Genomic DNA, 24,842 nt, shown 5'->3' with positions numbered 1-24,842 from the left:
TCTTGTAGAGGGCAATTATGTGTCCCATTGTTCCTCAGATGCTCAGTGTAGTCAGGGTTGAAAGGTTAACATCCTAATGTCTCTAATGCTGAAATCAGAACTATTGTCTCAGAGAAGCAAGAAATATTTGGCAAAGTTTTTAAAAGGACATTAACAGTGTCCTCCTGTTGTTCCAACTGATAAGGTTTTATTTACATATTTATTCGTTTCATTTGGAAATTACACATTTGAGTTTATGTGGATATTTCTCTTTTGTTTAGCACAAACAGGGAAAAAATTGCCATCTTTTCTCACTGAAATCCAGAGCTATTACTTCCTAGTTCAAATAAAGCTGAAACTCTCATAATCTGAGACCATTATTTGGTCTACCTACTGGTTTCACCCCCTGCTTGCCCAGAGGAAATTAAATCATAACTTAATGAGATTCATTAATATTGTATTCATTCACTGTGCCCAAGAGTAATTCTAAATAACTGAATTTTTTCTGTCACCCCAGTTCTTTTACATATTGCGTCCCTTTATGCTGCTCTGCTGATGCATTACCACACCAATACAATTTGGAAGAAAAGACACATAGAGCTTAGCTTCAGCTGGTTGTGTTAATTTACGGAGACTGTCATGATTTGACAAGTCTATCCCTAATCCCAGTCTTTATCTGGTTCTCATCCATGAGAAGGCAGCTTCTGTACACCTGTAAATGTGAGTGTAGGTGTGTGTGGGCATGCAGAAGCATACACAGCTGCGCACATATCACAGTCGCAGAATGGGTCGGGTTAGAAGGCACCGCAGGGGTTCATCTGGTCCAACCTCCCTGCTCCAGCAGAGTCATCCTGGAGCACATTGCACAGGATTCTGTCCAGATGGTTCAGGGATTTCTCCAGTGAAGGGAGATTCTCCATCTCTGGACAAACCGTTCCAGTACTCAGTAATTTGGAAGTTACTGGTTTTAGATTGCTTAAAAGTAATGTAATAGTAAAATTCCCATACTCAGTATTTCTGTGGGGTTTTTTTGTTTATTAGAAGTTATAATGAGAAAAAATAATGAGTAAAATGAACACAGCCACTCAGCTGTACAAAGAGAACTCCTGTAGACCTCATTACACTGCCTGCACTGAACAAATCAAACACACGCGAATGCTAGCCGCCTTTTATTATACCCGTAAAGCGGAGTTTGGGCTCATAAAAACTGTAGCAGGCAACTTTATAAAAACATAACAGCTTGGGTTTAGTGGTTCCTTCACAGCTATCAAACAAAACAGGTTTTTCTCAAAAAAATTCCCTTGCAGATACTTATGAAACAACTGTCTTTTTTGGCATGGTGAAATGAGTATTTTCACTGTATAGTGGTTCATAAAAGAGGGAGACTGTCCTCTCCTATCTACTGTTCAAAAAAAAAATCAAAAAAATCCCTAATAACTTGTTGGATGTAATCTAAGCATTAACATTTATAGCTATGTAAATAATAGAGAAGTCATCTTTAGATGGATTCATTCAATTTCTGGTTAGACATTTTGTACATTTTATTGTTAATTTTCTGGGTAGTCCTATCTAAATACCCTATTCTCACAAATATTTAAGGAATTAATATTTTCATTAAAAGTATTCATTTTTCATTTGGACATGGATAAGATGTCTTATTTTCTCATTTGATACTCATCATCCATTGGCTTATTTTCCCATTTAAGAGCTTGTTAGGCAATCACAAAAAAAGATTATGTTTCACCTAGATGAGCTTTCCTGCACTGAAATGAAAAATGGCAGTAAGGAATAAAACCAGAAGTTTAAGAACACTCACAGAATGCATTTTATTTCAGTTTTTCATGGGAACCATTCACAGCTAAATAATACATATGTATAAATCTTTACTGGTTCCCAAATAATCTGTTATCAGAAAAATAGCTTGTTTGTCAAATAGTTTATTGGAAAAATATTTTGACATTTTCCTGCTTTATTGTGCCTTCAGTCATGAAAAGCTGCAAAAGTTCACTGCCAGAATTCACTCTACTTTTACCATAAAAACCTTACATATTTCAGATGGATTACATTAAAAATCAAAACAAAATCCTGCAAAAATTCCTAAGCAAACTCAAATTAGTTTTAATTACAATCTGGTGTAGAGTAAATTCTGACAAATTTATTTACGGTCAGATATGTTAGAATTAAAGCTGGATCATCAGCTTCTGGCATCCTTTACAAAAGTATTCTTTCTCTAGAATAGAGTTCTTCCCAATCACCATTAGGAAATGAAATAAGAAACTAGATTATGCAAAGGTTAGAGATAAATTTTATCCTTCCATTTCCCATCTAAATTTAAGGTGATGAGTTAGGCATTAGTACAGCATGAACAAAAGAAACAAAGCAACAACAGCATCAAAAGTTCTTTTTTGAGGGCTTTCTGCACCTTACTGTACTGAGCAACTTTAGAAAGAACCTCTGGTCATATCAAAGAATTTGGATTTCCAAAGGAGTGAACTCAGTTATAGGAATTCTTACCCAGATGGTGGTATGAATGAGATATGGCTGTTGAATAGATGAATCATCTTGCCTGATTGTCATTTCCCAGAGGATGGAAAGGCCTGAGGAAATTTTAGCGCGCACAACCAAAACATAAAAGGCCTTTACAAGTGTTATCTTTCTTCCACAGTTTTCCATTCAAGAGCTACCTTCAAAACTCTCAACTGTCAAATTGTCATCAACTTTAGCATCTTAATGGATTTATGGAGCAGTTTTGAAAAGCTAAACCAAAGTATTCAAAGCCTGCGCCTGCTCAGGAATTTTTTCTGATTCTAAAATATGAGCATAACAGGACTGGTTGCTGATATTTTTTAGATCTTTTCTACCCTATAGAACCTCTGGCATTATAAATATGAGCCCCCCAGTAGAGTCATAGCATCTGCTGTCTGAAGGAGTTATCTGCTGATTTAGTTGTATTAATTCACTAAAGCATGCAAAATGAATGAACAAATATTTTTTAAAATTTTTCTAAATCTATTTTTAGCAAAACAACACTCAGGCCTGGAGATTTGCCAGTAATTCCTGCCTTTTAATTTAGTCAATTCATCTGCCTTCAGATTTTGGTCTTCAAGGGCATACTTCCTTAGCTTCCTGAGACTGCTTCCTGTTTTAGAAGCTTTGGTAAATTGAAGGTGTGTATTGCTCTTACAGCTCTCAGTTCATTCACAGAGGCAATCTGTTCATCTTCATTGGCATTTAGCTTGCTCAGGCATGATTTTGTCTTGGTAAATTCATGTTGATTGCTCCCGACGACCTTGTTCTTTCCATACTTGAAAGGCTATTACAAGAGGACATGCTCCATGTCCTTTCCATAGCTCTTCCTTGCTTATAAGCGTCCAGAGTCTTCCTTCTTGCCTTTCTGAAAGAAGGGGATTTATAACTTTTATCTCCAAGGGTCTCTCCTTGTCTCCAGAAGTTTTTATATAAAGGGAAGGAATGAGAATGGAATGGGATGCAGTTCTGAAAAGCCACTTGAGAATAGAATCAGTAGATGTTCCTACAGATTGTTTTTTTCCTTCATAAAAGAAAAATATATAATGATGGCTATGAGAATTGTTACTAAGATTTAGTGTCAGTCCTACACTAAAACAAGTATTTTTGTTCTACAGGATTTGCAAAGTTTAAAAGGAGAAATTGTTTTGGTGAAGAGATACAAACAGGTGTATAGGTTATGAGTTGGAACAAAAGAATAATTCTAATTATGCAGAATTAAGATGGAAAAGTGTGAACCAGAACCAAGCTTCCACTTTAAAATGCAGACACTCAGTAAAACCTTTAAAACACGGTAAGCAGGGCATTAGATTTCTCTGTGTTTTGCTGTACTGGTGCTGCTGTGACTGGGAAGGTTTTACATACTTATGGAAACTTTTGAACCTCTTTGGCAAGAGATACAAGACAATGTATTAAAATGGGCGATTCAGATCTTGATTGAGAAAACCACAAGGAAGCTACTTCGTCTAGTAGTGCAGTTTATTTCTGTTTTAGGCTAAAGAAGTGTCTCCAAAGATGATTTAGAGAAATTGTAGAGAAAATCTTGTCTATGGTCCATTACAATGAAATAAAAATTATAATAGTTTTAAATTGACAGCATATTAAAATTAATGCAACAGTGTGATGACATTGATTAAGATGATAAATAGATTTATAGAAGACTTTACGCATAGAGTAAAGCTTTTCAAAGAGTAAGCGTTAAAGTGAAAACTGAACAAAACATACCGGATAAAAAAATCTTCATAGCAGTAACAATTTTGGTTTCCAAAGAGATTCAAGATGTAGTATAAAAAGGTAGGATAGTTTTCCTTATGTTTCTGTTAAGAGAAAAAGTAAAACAAGTACTAAAACTACTCAGAGAGAGCATGTAATTTTAATGAACAATTTTGCAGTTGTTCTTGGACAAAACCTGGGAATTTGGCAAAAATTATAAAGCTTTTTTTCCCCCAGAAATTGTTACTCAGAGGCAAATTCCATTTTGGTGGGATTTTTAAAACTACTTTGATGGCCTAATTCAAAAAAGCCAATGTGAACAGAGATAGGTTAAAACTCAGTGTTTTGAAAAGGTTAATTACTTAATGAGTTTTTAGAAAGCCCACAATGAGACAGTGAAGGAAAATATCAATATGCCCATATTTTTCTAATATGAGGGAAGTATAGCAAGACAACTGGGAGCAGCAATAGAATTTCTGTCAGATCTGTATTAAAAAGCAAATAGCATGTTTGAGTTAATGTAATTAGACCTTACTGTTGATTTAAATATTCTGTTCATTTTCAACTTGTGCAAGGCAGCTGTGAAAAAGAGATCCAAAGGACTTCTGAAGCTAGACACAATTTCTGCCTCTGTTGAAACTGAGTAAAATTTTATCTGTGGTATTATTGAATTTTCAGATCGAAAGAGTCATTCAGTTTTCTACTTTTATATAGAGGAGCAATATCAGCGGTTGTCAATCATCTATTAAAAAAAATTAGTCACAATCCTTACCACAGCCAGTTAATATCAGAAATATTATTTAGTTATATAATTTTAGAAAATAGAATATTTCCTTCCAGCATACACTGATTAATAGTAATACTGAAATAATGCCTGGATATATCAGTGTAGGATTGGTTCAATGTGCATGCATGGAGGAAAGAGACAGAGATTATCCTCATGATTTAAATATATGTGAAACTGAGAGGAAATACCATAAGGAAAATGTTATGTGGTGCCTCAATATCTGAATGCAATTGATAATATACATCGTAGAAGATATTATTCAGTGCAGATTTTTAATTTCAGGTCAAGTCCTTTCAATACTGCAGAGAAATATGAAATTTACTGTCCTCAGTGGTTAGTGGGCTGTGGTTAAACTTTTTTTTCCTATAGAAAATCTGCTGGGAAATCTTGAAATGAATACACAACAGTTAGAATAAATAGAAATGAGAAAAAGAAGGCCAAGGTCTACTTAGAATTAAATCTGGCCAAGTATGTCAAGAGCAAAGAGAAGAGCATCTTTGCTGTACAGGGAACCATGCACTGGGACAGATTGCCCAGAGAGGTTGTGGAGTCTCCCTCACTGGAGGCACTCAAGGATGGTCTGGACACAGTCCTGTGCCATGTGCTCTAGGATGACCCTGCTTGAGCAGGGAGATTGGACCAGATGACCCGCTGCTGTTCCTTCCAATCTTACCCATTCTGTGACTCTATGAAATGCTGTGAAAAGCTCATCATTTATTCAAGATTGTACCAGGAAAACCTCATTCAAATAATTCCTCCAGAAGGTAAAGGTCCCTGTATAATACAGATATGTTTCAATATTAAGTAAATCTGAACTGAGGATATTCAAGCTCATGGTCTTGAAATATATCCTCAGAGATAAATTGCAGCCTCTCAGGGCTGCAGCTGCCAACTTGGATGAAAACCTAGTTGTATCTAGAACCAAAGATGAAGTAGTTGAAAAATACAGACCAGTGCTCAGATCCTTTGATATCAATTTTAAGGAATTTCTTTCATCATGAGAAAGAGAAATGGAAGGAGAGCAAAGCTGTTTATTTGAAAAGTATTCTAAAAGAACAGAAATAATACCATTTACTTTTCTAGTCTGTTCTCCCTACAAGAAAAGTTATTGTGTCAAACATAAGGTAGTGATTAGATATAATAGAATAGATAGATCTAATAATTATTAGAATTTGTTATTATTAATAACTCTGGTAATTATGGCAAACTACTATTGGATTACTTATTTGATTTGAGAATAACAGAGCCTAAAAATTGCCTGGAATTTCAGGAGCACAGTCTTGCTCTTAGAGAGTTTGGTGACACTAATACTGCTTGAGTGGTCTGGGTTTCAAGGCTCTCCTAAGACGAGGCATCAGACAGTTCTAAGAGCCTTTGCAGAGATCACTGAAGTTGCCTCAGAGAATAACGTTGGCTATCTGCTCTTCCTGTGTCATGTAAGATCTGGTGTAGCTCAGTGAAAAGGCAGCTCCCCAGAGCCAGCATTCCAGCAACAACTGCAGCGAGGGTTTTAGCCTGGAAGTCACTCTCTGACCCAGTGTATTCTGTGTAGATGCATTTACAACTTATACTGATATACAGAATATCCACAAAGTCGGAAATGTTCAAAAGCCAGTATCAATGGTTTGTAAATCTTCTGGGTGTTTTTCTCCCCAGTTACTTGTTTGTGGCTGTCCTTGTTTAAATTTGATTTCTATCACCAATACATGATAGGTGACACTGTGATACAGTATTGCTGAAACCATTATTAACTCCCAATGAAAGAGTTATGAAAAGAAAGAGCAAGGAGAGTAAGTAGTAATTCCCTTTCCTTCCCATCCATTTCCCCTTACCCTTCATTTTCCTTTTTCCCAAAACAAATAAAAGGAAATAGAAAAAAGAATTTATCATTCTATTATTCTTTCCCCCTTCCCCTTTTTCTTTTCCTTTTATCTGCTTTAATGAGAGTTTATCCTCCTTGTCTAGAAAGATGCAGTCCCTTTGTTATTATATAAGCTGTGGTTGAATGATATTTGCTGTGCATTTATTTGGGACTAAGAGAGTTTTGGTACAGCAACGATGAAAAAAAACTAGCCAAGAACAAAGGCAGAATTGACTGTTGTCTACATATGCTTTTCCTTTCTACGTACAATACTTATATAATATGTAGACATATAGAGATGTACATACTATATATCTTTTATCTACATTTATAGACTACATATGTATGCAGAATGTGCATATAGATCATCAAATACAAAATGTGTACATGAAGTATGTATACGTTGTATATGTATGATACACAGTCTGCATCTACATTATCATATAGGAATTCTAAAATTTTTTTTGTCCTTAATATGTTAAATTGTCTAACTTTTAAAAGCATTAGACTGATTTTGTATTACTTCAGTGATTTTTTTCTCATTCAGTGAGATTTAGTGAAGTTACATGAATTTTAAATCAACATGAAAGAACTCTTTATAGTGAAAGATTGTAGTGAAACAAGATTCTGTGTCAATTCATCTCCCATTTTTTCTTTCAGTTCTACCCCTCTTATTCCTCTTTCTGTGTTTTTTCTTTATTTTTGTAATCAGTCTTTTTTTCATGTAATATATTTTTTATCATCTTACAGTTCTGCATGATATATTTTTCATTGCACCAACAGCTTCCTTCAAATTACTAATTTTATTAAAATTCTTTCTCATCTCAGAAGCACACAAGACTTGCATTCTTTCTAACAGAATCTCTTTTGGATGTGACCTTTTTATTCCAGCCTGTTTTCACTTTGGTGGTGAGTTGGCCTCAATTAAAAATTAACACCCACCAGCTGCTGGCTCACTCCTTGCCCCCAGAGGAAAATAGAAGGAAACTGTAAGAGCGAAAAATAAGAAAAAGCTTTGGGTTAGGATAAAGACAGTTTAAAAGAAAGATGAAGGACAGAACAAATTACCAAAAAACAATCAAGTGATGAAGAGGTGAGCACTTACCACCTCCTACCAGCAGAAGAATTGCTGGTCCCATACAGACTCACTGGATATTTTGAAAACTCTACATCCTGCTTTTATTGAGTAAAATGAGTATGGGATTCAGTACAATTTAGTATGGATTATTCCATTGGTAGCTGAGGTCAGTGTCTTGCTGTGTCTGTTCCCAAAATCTTGCCCACCTCTAGCTGCCATGCTGGGAGGCAGCAGAGTGAGAAATAGAGGTGGTCTTGATACTGTGCCAGCACTGCTCAGCAATCAATAAAACATTGTTGTGCTACTCAGACTGTTTTGTTTTTCAGATTGTTTCAGCCACAAGTTTAAAACATGGTACTAGGCTAACTGCTATTAAGAAAAACACTCCCATCCTAGCCAGATCCAGTACAACTTTTACCTCTAAACTTGGGGAACGTGTGTTGTCTTACACTTGATATAATTTTTTTTTTTGTGACAGGTCTCCATGGTATTTCCAGTAAGAATTCTGATTTATGAGAATTCTGATTTACTCTATTTTGATTCTACTAGAAGAAGGGTGTCTCTTGATATGTTTTATCTATTTTGTTCCACTTCTTTTGGTCAACTCATTATAGACCTGAACTTCACCCCCTGGTTGTATTTTGTTATTGTACCCTCCCCTCCTTCTCCTTTAACTCTTGATTCCTCCTCCAGTGAAAGTTGGGGCTGTTGACTACAGCAACAGTTCTGCCTCTCACACAGAAGCAGTGTGTGTCTGTATTGTGTATCCTACTTCTCATAAACTGTAACTGTGTTGTGTAGTTTGTACTAGATGTCAGAAAGTGAGACTGATTAGCATAGAGAAGTTTATATATTGCACAAGAAAAATAGCACGAGGACACCAAAACTCCCTATTCTCAGATGAGTGTCCCTACCCAATGTTACCTCATGTTATCTTTCATCTTCTCCCTTGACTTCATATTTTTGAACCTGTGTGACTAGACAAGAAAAACTCTGAAAAAAAATTCCCTGTCTTTTATCTGGACCAACCTATACCCTGATGAATCAAGAAATTCTTAGGGAAATTTGGAACTACTTATTTTAACTTATGAGGAAGAAACTGAAATTAACTTTGTTCCTCTTGAGTGAGTCTTTCCTTTCTTAGAATTACTCTTGTGTTACTAAAAATGTAAAATGCATAAATTTACAGAATTCTTCCCCTCACATGAATTACAGCAACCAGAGAGTGGGCTATAGGAGTGTTAGTCCTCTGTATAAAAGTGAATTTAATCTTAAGTCATCTGACTCAAATCTGTTCTTGAATTCAAGACAGATACTACAAGGTGTACGTACACTATTTTCTTAACTCTTCAGTACTCAGGGGTAGAGCTATGAGAAATGCACTATCCACTCACCATCATGCTCTAATCTTAAACTGAGAGAAACTTCAACAAATTAATGCATTATTCCAAGGAACTGAAGAGAGGCACTGTAGTATGAAAGACTCTAAATTCTGTAATGCAAATTAGACAAAGGCAGGACAGATCTAAACGTGCCTCTGAAACAGACAGCAAGCTATTCTTTCAAGAATCTGCAGTGTATTTCTGTGTATTCTCATTGTTTTGATTACGAGAAACCAAAATACTCCATAGACATGGGTGACAGCTTGCAACATCTCCTGTCCTCTTCTCAGACATTGAAGGCTTTAAATTTGTTCTCTTTTGTTTTGTTTTACTCTGTTTTGTTTAGCAGTCCGAAAAGCAAGAGTTCTTTTATCTTGTCCCCTCTAAAATTTTAATATAGTCTCTCTCTCAGCCTGGGTTCCACGCACTGATGATCTATAAAAGACATTCTGCTTCTGTAATCCACACTTTTCAGTGGAAATTATTTCCTTGGGTAATAAAAGGGTAAGGCAAAGTTTGCTTATTATATTTATATCTGAACCCTGGTATGATTGATTTAGAAACACAGAGGCCTATGATACAGCATTGCTGTTTCTAATAACAGGCCAGAAGACTTTTAGAGAATTTACAAAGCCTCAGGACTAAGGGAGTGAAAGGGTGATCCTAACACAACAAAAAGTGGTAGTAATGAAGTGTGTGTATAGCAGTTTTAACTCTGTTATTATGCTACCTTTTCTGTAAAGATGAGATCTAGATTTCTAGCTGTTCTTGAATTAGACTAGCACGAGGCAATAAAAACTGTGTTAGAACTGATGTTTTCTGGAAACAGGGTGAATAATAAGAATAAGGAGGAAAACGTTCCTCAAGTTAAAATTTTGGATAAGACAAATTTTTTCATAGACTAGACACTTAAAGATCTTCTCTGAAAATGAGTGCACACGACTTCTGAATGTGACCCCACAAGGTGTAAATTATCTGTATTATATTTTCATGATTATATAGTTAAGTTGTGGAGGGATAGAATGTAAGAAAATAGTGCAGAAGGCAATCTCACACCTGAGGAGTTGCAGCTGCACTAATCACCAAAGATTAGGAACAGGCCTGCCCTTAATAGGCCACAGCTGTGTCCAGTCAGAAGAGTGCTACAAAAGAGTGGGTTAGCTGGGTGAGGGGAGCGTTGGAGTTTGTTGATTGTGTTGTGGAGAAGAAGAAGAAGTCAGTGCTGTGAGGAGATGCCCATGAGAAATCACCCAGAAGGTATGGAAGATTTACAATATGGTGACAACATTAAGTGAAGTAATTGAACAGTTTTATGTCTTCCTCAAATCATGATAAAAATTAATGCTGTTAAGGTTAGTTAAGTCTTTTGTAATTTATGTGCTCATGTGATTCCAAGATCAACCATGAAATTAGGAAACTTGTAAACTTTCGCTGATTCTAATTTGTTGGAAAGCATATTTCAGTGTCCTCACTTTTCCTTTAAAAACATTTATTAATCATAAGAAATCTCTTATTTTTTGCTATTTTACCCAGAATCCTGCATTTTTCCATTGAATTAAGAGCAGTTAATCAACCAAACAAAATTTGTTAAATGATTGAGTTCTGAACAATCAAGGTTAAATCAACTTCAAAGGAAAGTAATTAGCTAAAATATTGAAATGAAAGCAAACAAAACCAAAAAAATTGCTGCAAACCTTAACCCTAAGAATTAATCCAGAAAAAATACAAAATGCACTTCAGATTTCAGCGACAAGGATATAAATTATGAAACTTGATTTAAGAACTGATGCAAACCGTCTGGTTATAAAACAACATCCCATAAATAGCAAGTTTACAAAACCATGGAAGCAAATTAAAAAAAGAAAAAAAAAAGATTAAAAGGCTGATGTATTTTGCTTTTCACTTTTTGTTGGTTGTTCATTCCTTTGTATATTTCATTTATTTAATACAAAACCTTGAGAAAAAAGGATAGAGAGAAGAAGAAAGAAACACAAAGTTCTTCTCTTTGGTGAACACTTCAGCATAAAATAATTTTGCAAATGAGACAACCATAACTGAAGTAATGTCCTAAGTGGAAATAAAAAAGCTAAAACCTTTTTTTCAAAAGAAAAGACAATTTTTGTCAAGAATAAGAGTTTCATGTGAGTCTCAGCCCTTGTATGTTCACAGCTGAAATGTATAATTTTCAGTTACTTCTTTAACCTTCATCTTATATTCTTCAATATGTGTTTCACTGGAGCAAGGAGTGGAGTCTGTAGCAGAAATGTGTTGCAGCAGTAGTGGTGTGTGGAGGAAACACCATGAGCTGCAGTGTGTCTGTTCAAATGGGGTCCAGGCTGCCTCAAGACAAGGGAAACCACAGTGGACAATATTAATTGAGTGTCAAAATTTCAATATGCTACACCAAACTTGATCCAATCAGAGAAGCAATAAAGGCCTCTACCTAAACCTATGTAACAAAGATGCTAGCAGCTATGAGAGGCTGAAGAGGCATGCTTTAGGAAGGCATTCCATGAAGTCCCTAAAGATACTGGGCTCTCTGGGAGGCTCGTGCCTATGCAGGGACACCCCTGAGGGCCACAGTCCATGGATGATTCACACTGGGTAAGGGGTAACCATGAGGGATGGTGGCCCTGAGTGACCCAGGCCAGGCAGGAGCACAAATGAGCAGAGCAGCAGAGATCTTTAAAGGCAGTAATACCGCCTGAACCTCCTAAGCCACGTAACACCTGGCTGAATGAACTGGACAGACTGAGCATAAGACACGGTGAAAATATGTAAAATTGCAAAAGGAGAGAAAAGACAATATTTATTTAGATGCAGGGGTGTGGCTGTGTGTATGTGAAAGTGTGTTGAAATATGCTTTATTTTTTTGTTGTTGTTCTTGTTTTTCTCCTCAATATCTTAAAAAAAAGGAGATCAGCCATTTGTATTGTGTGTCAACAAATTAAGATAGGTAAAATTCACACTTCTAGAGGTTTCTCTTGCCTATGACATCAATATATACGAAATTTACCATAAACTTTGTATGAAAATTGCATACTATTACACTAATGTACACCTCAGTTTACAAACTATCTATCTTCGCTTTATTAGCATACAGTAAATACAGAAATATCTTAAAACTGTATTTGGAGTTACAAGTACAGAAATATACAGAATAACTATATCCCTGTATTTCTTTATTTGAGGTAAATGTTTAAATACATTACTTGTAGTAGGCTAGAAGCTAACAAACAAGCAAGAAAACTTCAATGTAGAATTTGTGCTTACACACTTGGTTACTTAACTAATGGTCCTAGATAGGGAACAGTGTTTGATTATTGCTTCTAAGATACTATTTCAGGATAAGACAAACATTATCTTAAGTTTTGCTGTGATGTAAGTCACTAAAAGCCTTTTGAAATTTAGTGTGCTGCTTTATAAGCAGAGCCAGTCATTGTCAGTCCATTCATTAACCAAACTGAAGGAATAGATCATTAACAAGACATTACAGAACTGAACTCTATAATAAATTTTTATATATTTAATCATATGCTATGATATATTTGTAGAATATATAATTTTACATATATTTTATAGAATTGTTGCTGTGTTTTAAGACCACTGGTAACGAAGCACCATGCATCCGCTTGCTCATTTTCCTCTGATGGGATAAGGGAGAGAACCAGAAGAATAAAAGTAAGAAAACTCATGGCTTAAGGTAAAGGCAGCTTAACAGGTAAAGCAAAAGGTGCAGGTGCAAGCAAAGCCAACAAGGAATTCATTCGCCACTTTCCATGGTCAGGCTGGTGAACGAAAATCTGGGCTCCATCCCATGTAGCAGTGACTTGGGAAGACAAAGCACCATTACTCAGACTGTGCCCCTCTTCCTCCCTCTTCAGTTAGCTTTTATTACTGAACATGATGCTGTATGGTATAGAATATCCCTTTAGTCAGCTGGGGTCACCAGCCCTGGTTGTGTCCCCTCCCAACTTTTTGTGCACAGGCAGCCTACTCACTTGTGGGATGATGGGAAAAGCAGAAAAAGCCTTGACTCTGTGTATTATACAATTTTATTATACAATTTTTATAGTAAGTTTTACTTGGCATAAACAGAGCCTTCAAAATGAGGAATATTGGACATATTTTAATTATATTAACATGGTGTACTTCTTGTGCTGATCTGTGTGTAAAGAACTGGGCTATTTTCTTTAGAGCTATACTTGTTATCATTTTGTCCTCTCTTGGTATGACAACAACAACAAGGTAACGTCAAGTTCAGGCACAGCAGGAACAGGATGTCTTTACTGTTTTTCCTGCAGGGTGAAATATTCTTTTACTGTTAAACCTTGTTTTTAACTGATAGTAGAGTATAGAGGAATAATCTTGCAGTAGTGTACTGATGTCAAAAAAAAAGTCCATTGCTATGTAACATATACTATGGGGGTTTTTTTTGCTGTGTAGCTCTTTTGTCAATGAAACTGCTAATCCTGTTTTAACCCTTGTTTAAGACAGGCAGTAGTCTCTTTCAGCTAAGATACTTCCCACATGCTGTTAATAGTGGAATGTTATTAAAGGGACTAGTATGTTAAGCACATCCATGAAAACCCAAAGCTGGTCTTAGTGAACTTTAAACAGCATTAGAAAGAATAGCTCTGACCATGCATGACTTTAGCTTTAGCAGTTCTCTCTTGCTTTCTGCATTTGTCCTGCTTCTGTTATGATTCAAGCTCACAGCTGGCACTGAAGAGCAAAGAACAGAGTAATTTTATGCTTCCTAATATATACTTTTGATGATTAGATGATGTTTAAGCTGAAAGTACATTAAGAAATTTCAGCATGATCTAGGAGATGTAAAAATAAATGAATTGACAGATTCAGAGATGAACTAGGTCTCATTTTCTTCCTTTTCAAATCCTCTCTCATTTTCAGGATTTATACCAGTTGCCACATTTCCTTGATTAGTAGAGCAAGCATTTTTTAGTTATTCTTAAAAAATCTTCACTAAAAAGATATATTTTGTATTTTACTGGATTATTAGTGTACTGCATAATGATGCTCCTGACACTTTCCTGGCAGCCCCACATCCCATTCGTGTCTGTATATAAATTGTTGGTGCACATAACACAGATTTTAAAAAAGATTTTTAGTCATAGCATTCAATGGAAGGCAGACAATAGCCATCCATATGCCTTAAAAATCTGTCCCATTGTCCTTGTAAGATGTTGCTGTCACATGAGAAAAGAAAGGTATGTGTATAAATATGTATGTATTGGAAGCTGCTCCTTGAGAGCATTGATGACGGTTAGTTAGATTATGTTTTGGCAGTACCATATAGCCTAAAGTTAATTTAGCCACATTTCAATCTGTCAGTAATCTAATCATTCAGTTCTACAAAACTTCTTTCCTTTTATTTGAAAAGCTTACGTATTGAAACTTTATATTCTGTCTAATATTAAGGACAGCTTTCCTCCCTCTCAGAAAAGGAGGTATCTGTTTATTTAACTCACTTAGTGCTTTTCATCTGCATCCTAACTTTTATCCTGGTAATATGAGGCTCTGTGTTTTTTCATGTCTGAACACATAACTCTTAGGTGTATATAAATGTTCAAAAACCCATGTACATAATGGTAGATAAATGAATTTAATGATATTTCTGGATATCTTGAACAGCAAAGAGAAACAAATTAAGTTGAAACTTTTCCTGCTTCTTTTCTGAAAAAAAATCATAAATATAAAACTCAGTATTTCCTTCTACACATAGCAGATCATCAATATTCAGATCGCTGATGCAGATAATTTTTTTTTAGATATGAAAAGTAAAATTTTTTGTAGTAAGACTTGTGCATGCTACTTTCAAATATAAAAGGGGCTTTTTTGTTTGTGTCTAACACTGAAGACAACTCTGAATAAGATCTCCTGATATATTTCAGTATATCAATATTGTCTATATTGCATTTAAGTAAAACAAGAAGTACTCAATTCTCTTCCTTTTACTCGATACTTTTCTCTAAATTTGAGATGCATTAGACCACAATTCTTTATGGATAAAAAATTAGGTCACAAAAATCTTAGCAGTGTTTTCCTTTAGCTTCTTTTCTACTCATCTTCCCTACTAAAGGAAGATATTTTCCTGAGGAAGATATTTTCACAGAAAACACCTTACTTCTGTGCAATTATTTCAGGAAAATATAATTGATGTAAAAGATTAAGTATGATTTACTACCTAATTGGTAATGCAGTCCTGTAAATATTGATTATGAGATTAGTACTATTCAGTTTTTTATTTGCTTAGCTGACTGATAGAAACTGCACTTAGGAAAACAGTGTATTATGCCCAGACTGGTGAGGTTAAAATTACTACTTAAAATGATGATGTCAGAAGTTTATAAAAGTTTTGGACAACTACCCCCAGATCAATAGGATTACACTCAATAAAGTATTTGAAAGGAGAAATCAAATACATAGCTACAAAATGAGGAGAAAATGGCTAGGCAGAGTTGTAGAGAAGAATGTGGAGGTTATAGTGGATTAAAAAGTATTTTTGAAAAAATAAATCTAATTCTGAGGCAGACTAACAAGATTGCTGCATGTCAGTCAAAAAATAGTAATGGCAAGTAGAAATAGTTAAAGAAAAGTGGATTTCTAGTATCTGATGTTGGTGAGACTGCAAATGTAGTAGTGTGTTTTATAAGGATGTGAAAGAAATCTTACCTTTTTTTAAAGCAGTCTCTTTGTCTCCTTTCCTCCGCAATTTCCCTAATCAAGAAAACGTTCAGGAAGGAAGTTACCTTATTATGTTGACTCTTATGCACCAGCTCTTAAGGAAGATATTAGAAGTCTGGAGGAAAGGGAAAAAAAAGGAGTAGAAGTAGAATTGAGAAGAAAACAGAACATATGCCTTTTAAGAGAAGATCTAGGAAGACTCAAACAATTTAGAAAATGTTGCAGCAAAACTGGTGAAGTAATTGTTCACTTCAGCAATTTGGGTAATAGCAACATTATGGGGCAAGGGGAAAAAAGCAAGTATTTTCTAAATACAAATTTTTTGAGGTCTCCCCCTCTGGTGGTTTTTAAGAATGGGTTGAACAAACAGAAGTGTTCTTATCTTCCCTCAACAAATGAGGGACTATCCTCTCTCAACAAATCAGGTTTCCTCAAAGTACCTTCATATTTATAGCTACATGATTATGATGGGTCATATGATATGTCAGTTTACCTATGGTCTGCATATTTGATTATGAAAACACACCTTAATAGAAAACTGTTTTATGTTTAACTGCCCTGTAGTAATTTCCAAGAATTAAAAAGATGGAGCGAAATCTCGTCTGATTCCAGAAGGGCTTGGGCCCTTTCATTGCCATTCAGGTAACTTTTATTTATCTTTTGTTTACAGGTAAAGAAATAATAGATTCTTCTATTGATTCAAAATTTTTCTATAGATTGATTTGACCTAGGATACATTAATTGTAGAACTGAATTTCTGAAAAGCACCGACAGGTTTTAGGACTGCAAATTCACGTGAAAATTAATATTCACTCAAGTTATCCAAGAGCTTTTCCAATGAATGTATGTCTCTTAGGGATAAATAGCCAGGAGAGGTGAGGAGCAGGGGTAGTGAGGGCAGCTGTAGAGGAGGGATTACAATGAACAGTGCTTGCAGTTAGGTACAAGGTGGTTGAGATCCTCTGGGTTTAGTTTAGGGGAAAAGTTAATAGAGTAGATGGTGTCGTGGGGATCTACTGTAGGTCATCTATCCAGTAGGATGACATCAGCATATTACTATATAAGGCATAAAGAGAAATCTCTAGATCAATTGCTCTTGGTCTTACAGATGACTTCCTAGATCTTAACTTGGGACTATCATACATCATGCACAAACAGGTTCAGGAAATTGCCAAAGCATGTTGAAGACAATGCTTTGATACAGATACTAAGACAGAAAAACAGAAAAGGGAGAAAACCTGTTTGGCAGGCAGTCACTAGTGATGTTCCTTAGGGCTCAGTTTTAGGGCCAGTTCTCTTCAATGTTTTTATCAATAACCTGGACACAGGAGTTTTGTGCACATAAAATAAGTTTGATGACAATACTAAGACAGGAGAAGCTGTTGATTCTGTGAAGGATAGAGAGGCCTTACAGAGAGATCATGATAGACCAGAGCATTGGACAATTACCCATCATGTGGAATTTACATAGCAAGTACTGGATTCTGCACCTGAGAGCATAATCCTGGATGAATGCATAGACTGGGGGACAAGAGCCTGGAGTGCAGACCTTCAGAAAGGGATCTGGAGAGTTTGCTTGATGACCAGCTCAATATCAGTCAGCAATATGCCCTTGAGGCTAAAAGAGCCAACTCTATTCTGGGGGTTGTTAGGCACAGTGTAACTTACTGGTGGGAAGGATTGTCCAGCTCTACTCAGCACTGGTGCATCCTCACCTCAAGTGCTGTGTGCAATTTTGCCTTTCTAAATGCAAGAAGGATGTAAAAATATTAGAATGTGTCCAGAGGATGACAGCAAAGATGGTGAAAAGTCTAGAGGGCATGACTTATGCAGAGTGGTTGAACATAGTATGCTCAGCTTTGAGGAGGCTGAGTGGTGATCTCATTGCTGTCTACAGCCTCCTCACGGGAGGAAGCAGAGAAGGAGGTGATGACCTCGTCTCTCTAGTGTCTGGTGATAGGACACAAGGGAATCCCTTACAGCTGCATCACTAACAGTTCAGATTAAATATTAGGGAAGAGTTCATTGATCAAGCAGTGGAACAAGCTCCCCAGGAAAGCAGTCATGGCTCCAAGCCTGTTACAGCTCAAGAAGCATCTGGGGAATGCTCTTAGCTATACGGTTTAGCCTCTAGCTTGCTCTGTCTGGAGTCAGGAGTTGAACTCAGTGAACCTTGTGGGTGCCTTTCAACACAGGGTGTTCTATAATTCTAAATAAGGTATCTCGGAATACTTTTATAGAAAAAAAAAGATGAGTTTGTCCAAGGAATGACTCATCTCATTCTAAATTAGATTTGTACTAGATTTGTACATATGGTTATCCAAATTGTTTCTTAAAAGGACGCTCACCTCCCCATTTGCTATGATATCATTTTAAAATTCCAGACAGCTCCTTTAGGCATGCCTGAAGTTATGCTATTTGAACTGTGTCCTTAGTCACCTTAGTACTTCAGCATTGCTAAAAAGCCTTCCAAAAGGAAGAATAAAGAAATGCAATACATCTAAAGTTCTAATCTTCTCTATTCAATTCAAAGAGTTAGTAATTTTCTTTTGGGAATAGGATTTGAAAATAATTTGTGCTATGACAATATTTTTTTTAATCATCTCTTCATTGCACTTAAAAGTTGTTAGAAGGTCTTTTCATAAACCATAATCACTTACATGGAAAAGCTCATTTAGTTAGTAGTTCACAACAAATGAGATAAAGGTAACGTTCTGAATTTAGGCTATAAATAGTGCAATGAATTTCATAAACATTTTCAAGAAATTGTATTAGAAACAGAGTAGGGCTAGAAATAAGCTAAAACAAACAAAAAACCTCTCTAGCCTCTATTTTCTGTTTGGTGTTTTTTTTACCATTTTCTTGTCTTCTATTTATTAGATATGGGAAGTGCATTCTATTTTCACATTCTGCAACTGCCTGCATGATGTGACAACCTTTCCTGTTGATATGAATACAAATATATACACACAGATGCTTGCGGCATAACCTGCTAATTTTTTCCTTATATAAGGAAATCTCCCTAATTGTCTATCACCAGCCATGTATGTTTTTCTCATTTTAAATGTACATCAGATATTGGTGAGAAAAATCACATTTCATAAAAACAAACAGATCTAATATCATTCATTCAGCCTCTGAATGAAATCTAATGAAGCAGAAGAAACCCAATAATGCTTCATTAATCTCCTAGCTCTGAGAAAAATTTTGGGTACTTTGAAATGGAACAGTTTTCATCAATTACACACACAAAAAAGAATCAGCACATTATTAATTATTCATATAATCAAGATAAGCAAAATAGAGCCCAGTGAGGGCCCTCTGCTGAATGAAGCAGAGGATCTAGTGACAAAAGCACATGGAAAATGCTAAAGTATAGAATGGTTTTGTTATGTTAATCTTTATAGTGAGACTGGCTTTCAGGAGTCTCAGGAACCTAGAACATGAGGGAAAGTCTAAAGAAGATTCACACTCAGTAGAGGATGACCAGGCTGAGGAACACTTAAAAACACTGGATACACAGAGGTCCATGGGACTTGATGGGATGGAGCCACAAGTGCTGAGCAAGTTGCTCAATTTAATTGTAAGACAATTTTTAATTGCCTTTGAAAGGTCATGGCAAATGTGAGAGGTGTCTAAAGGATAGAAGGAAGCAATTTGCTCTAATTTCTTCCAGAAACCTTCTGCATAGAAGAGGTCTGTGTCCAGGTCAAGGGAACAGGTGCTCTCTCCTTCCTTTACACCCTTACAGTAGTTTTTCAGGTCCATTTAAATACAAGACACATTATGAAATTAATTTTTGCAAGTTTGCTTCTTGATTCCCATAGGAAAGATGATATGCACATATTGAAAGGGACTGCAGCGTTCATGAGCCGGGTCCTAACTCTTGGTGACTGAGTCGTGAAGAATAAACACACCTCCCCACCAGTCTGCCTCTAGGCTAGAGGGCCTTCATGCTAACAAAATTTTTTCTAGCAACCTTCACTAGACTGAGAGAATGCTAGAAGTGATATTAAAAAGTCTCTTCATATTTATAATCTACAGAACCATTGATTTCTGGAACGGAGTGAGATCAGAAGCAGATCTTGAATGTACAAAACATGGTTGAGGACATAAATAATATTATACCATCTTTTTACTTATTATCCTTGTCTTATAAAACATATTTTGAAAGATAGATGATAAAAAGAAAAACTAAAACTAAAAGCATTTAAAGCTAATTTTGCTTTAAATTTAATTTTAAAAGTAGAATAAATTAAGAAAATACTAAAATAGAATCAGTTGAACAGAAAAAATTAATTTCAAAAACATTTGGTAGGAGATTATATCAGAATTAATATTGATGGAACAATGTGTTTGTTAAAACAACTTCAGTTTCAGAGGAATTAGGGATAGGGGAGGAATTTTATTTTGTATAAATTTATGAAGGTAACCTGGGCCACTACAGACCAGTGAGTCTGAACTTTGAGTTGTGTGAGTCTGTAGAAACTGTAATACATAGTAAAGTAAGTTGAGACATAGGCAAAGTTATTTTATTAGAGAAGATTAATAAAGATTTTTAAGGAAAAACTTCCCTCTACAAAGACTATTAAAGATTTTTAGAGACGTCAAGGAGCAGAAGGACCAGAATGAACTAATGATATTAAATAGGTAATTTTTTTTTTTATTGTTCTCAAAAAAATCACTAGTCAAAGGTGTTTAAATGGTGTAATCACCGTCAGCTAATAGCTAGTTTTAATAGGGTAACAATGTCTTAAAATATAACAGAATAGAAACAATTGGTCAATTTTCCTAGCAAAAAAAAGCTGACATAAAATCTCCAAGATTATCTGTCTTGGGATCTGTACTTTTCACTGTAGTGAAATTTGGCCAGAGATGCAAAATAGAAGAATGAAATCTGAGCTGACTGTGAAGTTCTATAGAATGTTCTATAGAATATATTATTCTATTAATATATATTAAAACTTAAGTGGATTGATCTCACCAGAACTGAAGTACAGTCAGCTCTGATCGAAGCTAGCTGTCAACACCCCTTTTGTACTTCCTGGAGAGAAAATACATCTCTAGAATGGACTTGTTTCATCTCAATGCAGGTACTTATAATTAGTTGGTGTTTATACCCCTGATATTAATTTCCCTCAACGTAGAATTATATTTCCTGTCTGTGAGATGTTTAGAGGTATTTGTGTCTGGTTTCCAACTAACAGCAAATCTATCACAGGCCCTTTGCCATATCTTTGAACACAGTGTGGATACTTCAGATAACCTAGGGTGTCTCAGATGGCACTAGATACTTAGGCTGAGGAAGCAGAAACATTGTGAATCTCTCCATTGACTAGAAAGATAGATACTGACACCAGACACAGATGTTCATCTATGTTTGCAACTAGATAAACTGAATTCAAATGTGATCCGCTGGGCAATCAAATCATGGAACACTGGGGGTAGGAATGGACCTCTGGATGTCACCCAGTTCAACCCTCCACTCAAATTTGGGCTGCCTTTGAAGAAATATATATTCCACTATTGAGAAATACATAAATATGTGTGGAAAAACTGAACAAAAAACTTATCTAAGATTCTATTATATATTTATGATATAAGGCTTTAAATCCAACTTCAAGAGATATAACACAAGATTGGATAATAATCTGGAATTGTAAGCATACTACTCTATTGTCATCAAAACACAGAGTGCAGAGAATTATTAGAAAGAGAATGAAGAACAAAACATTAACACTGTAATGTCACTGGATAACTAAATTAGAAATGCAGAAGTTCTTCTTGCTTAAAGAGAAAAATAAGGCTATAATGTTTTCACTGTTGCAAAGAGATGTCATAAGTAATATGATAGAATATTCTTTAAGCATTAAAATATAAATTATACTGACAGTATTTTAGGTTTTTCCAGATTACACCTGATTGTTGAGTATCAGAATATATGTATGTATTTGTTTACTATTTAAATACTAATCGGTATAAAAACTGAGCAAAAGAAACTAAATTAAAAGATAGTGTTCTGCTCTGCGTGTATTAATCATAGGAAATTCCAAAAAGTCTGTATGTTGCTTATCACTGTGAGTGGTCTCAGTGTGATAATACAATAAGTTTAACAAGTACCTTTATTTGCTATTGGTTGTTATTGATATAATTTATCCACAAGTTAAATTAAGGAAACACAAACTCCATACTTTTTTTGAAAGCTACATAATAATGGAAAAATAAATCCAGCAACTGTTATTCTGAATTAATGTGAATATTGTTAGAGGCAACGCAGAACTGGAGTATGAGAAGTGATGCGATGACAGTGTATGTTGTTGAAAGATACATCCAGTACACTTTCAAAGCTCATCTATATCCACTACTCTATTATAGATCAGCTTTTCAGAATGAAAAAAGAACATAGCAATGTTAATGTTTATTTGTGTATTTGGCAGTATTTTAATCAGTTTCCCATTTTTTTATTAGTGTTATTTGGGAAGAGACACTTGTAAAACAGCTGTTAACTAAATAAATCTGAGCAACATGAGGTCCTGAATATATATTGTTAAATAGAGGGAAAAAAAGTCAATTAACACAGCTGCAGCAGTTGTCATAGTGCAATAATGGCAGAAAGGGAGCCTCAATCTTTATTCAAAACTGTATAGTGGTAGAGGTATAACCATCTCCAACACCAGTTGGGGTAGATATTCCTACCACAGCAGAGACCCTCACCTAGACACAACTGCTCTGATATTATGCTGCCATCCTCTTCTCTGGCAGTGCCTGCTGCTCTGAATTGCCCCAGAAATGTCTACCTCCGGGGCCTAACCCCGTGTGAATCCTGCTCTGGTTGCAGTGCCAAGTCACTGGAAGGGCAGCAGGAGGAGGTGAATGGGCTGTGCATTTGGAGATTCACAGGGTCTTCAAAGATCAGACACAGACAACAGACCCAGACCTTTTTCCAAGAAGAGACAACTGGAAGTTACCTGAAGAGGGAATACAGTGAACAGAGGTGCCCAAAATGGAGGGGACTAGAAACTTGAGACTTCTGGCAAGAAGTAGCAAACACAAGTTGCTGTGTCTGAATACAAGAAAAGTTTTCTCTTTTTGAGGGGGAGGAAACACAAGGTTGCTAAGAGAGTTTGTAAAATCTCCACCCTTGGAGACATTTGAACCTCAACTGGACAAAACAACACAGTCAAATGGAATTTGCTTTGAACTGAAGATTTTGCTAGGTGGCCTCTAGAGTCCCTTTCCAACCCACATGGTTTTGTGATTCTATGATTGCTTGAAGAAATTCTTGTTGCATAACCTCAGTTCTAAATGTATTCATATTTTACTCTTCTTTATAATTTGCTTTAGTTCGATCTCACTGCTGTACTGAACTGAAACTCATCTTTCTTTTGTCCCTTTCTTTCATCCTTCTTTTTTCTTTTGAAATGGCACAAAATCTTTATACCACTTTCATTTGCTTTTCAAGACTACCGTCAAAGTACTTTCCAAGAAACTCTCTGGTAAAATTGCAGGGCAGAAGCTTTCCCTTGTTAATATAGCTTATGTTATTATAGCAGGGAATAGAATCTGAATATTTCATTTATGTGAAACAGAATAAAAGACATGTTTATATAACAGTTAGAATTCCTTCTTTCTTTATATTTTTGGAAAAAAACCTAAAACTTTAATCTCTGCCTTGTGGTCCAGTATTCTGCTATTTATTAGGAAGTAGGAACTTGAACAAGTGAAGCTGTGTTTCTTCTTTAAAAGTACTTATTATAAAAGGAAATTGTTTTCTTAACTGATATGTACTTCTGAATTTTAACAGTGGCTATTTTCTTAAAGTTTTCTCAATATAGCTGAAGCATTCTATATCAAGAATTTTGCCCTTGTTATCTACTTATGAATATCATGTAAAAGGATTTATAAAGTGTTCATTCAAATGCTTTGCTGTTATATTCAAGAGATGTGACATGATCTGTTTTATACAAAGTTATAAAAGGAGAGACTTAGTATCATTATTATTTATTAATAAGTGGATAGGTTTTTTCAGCTAATTTTTTTTTGTTTATCATTTGAAGTAATAAAAGTTTAAAATTTCGTTTCAATGTAGAGTTGGAGTATACAGTCATTTATTCATTTATTACACCAGATATATTGATGTTCATACCTCTAAATCAAAATCAAGATTTTGATTTAGATGTATACAGTTTTTAATAATCTTTCAGTAAACAATTGCTGTTCTGCTAATGGTTGACTACAACTTAAAATTCTCTTTTACCTGAATAAAAGAGCTTTGAAGGCCACAGGCAACCTGAAGACAACACTGTAACAACTAGAGAACTATACAATTGTATTTAAGGAAAAAAGAGAAAAGGCATTTAAAGGCACTTAGAATTCTAATAAAAATCACTCATCAGACTCTCACAGAATGCTTATAAATAGTAAATCAGTTGAAAGAAGGTGAGATCATTTTTGAAGACCCTATCCTGTTCACCATCAATTTAATGCTTCAGTTAAGTTTTAAGCTGTTAAACATTTAATGGAATAAGAAGTGGAAGATGGGTTTCTTTCTGTGTAAGTTCTGCCAACCCCACACAGAATAAGTCTGACATTTCCTTGTGCTCAGTTAAGGTTTAATTAATGCGATAATGAGAAGCTTCTAACAAATTACAGAAAAAAGGGAAAATATTTCCTCCAACATTTAATGCCAAAATAAGTATTTGCATGCATAATGAAACAACATGTAATTAAAATGCACATCTTTTGCAATATTCATTGAACTGTAGAATGGTTTGCATTGAGAGGGACCTTAATGACCCATTAGATCTG

The sequence above is a fragment of the Geospiza fortis genome, unplaced genomic scaffold, assembly GCF_000277835.1.
Source record: "Geospiza fortis unplaced genomic scaffold, GeoFor_1.0 scaffold294, whole genome shotgun sequence".
NCBI lineage: Eukaryota > Metazoa > Chordata > Aves > Passeriformes > Thraupidae > Geospiza > Geospiza fortis.
The sequence above is the reverse complement of the archived record's forward strand: the minus strand, read 5'-3'. Positions refer to the sequence as shown.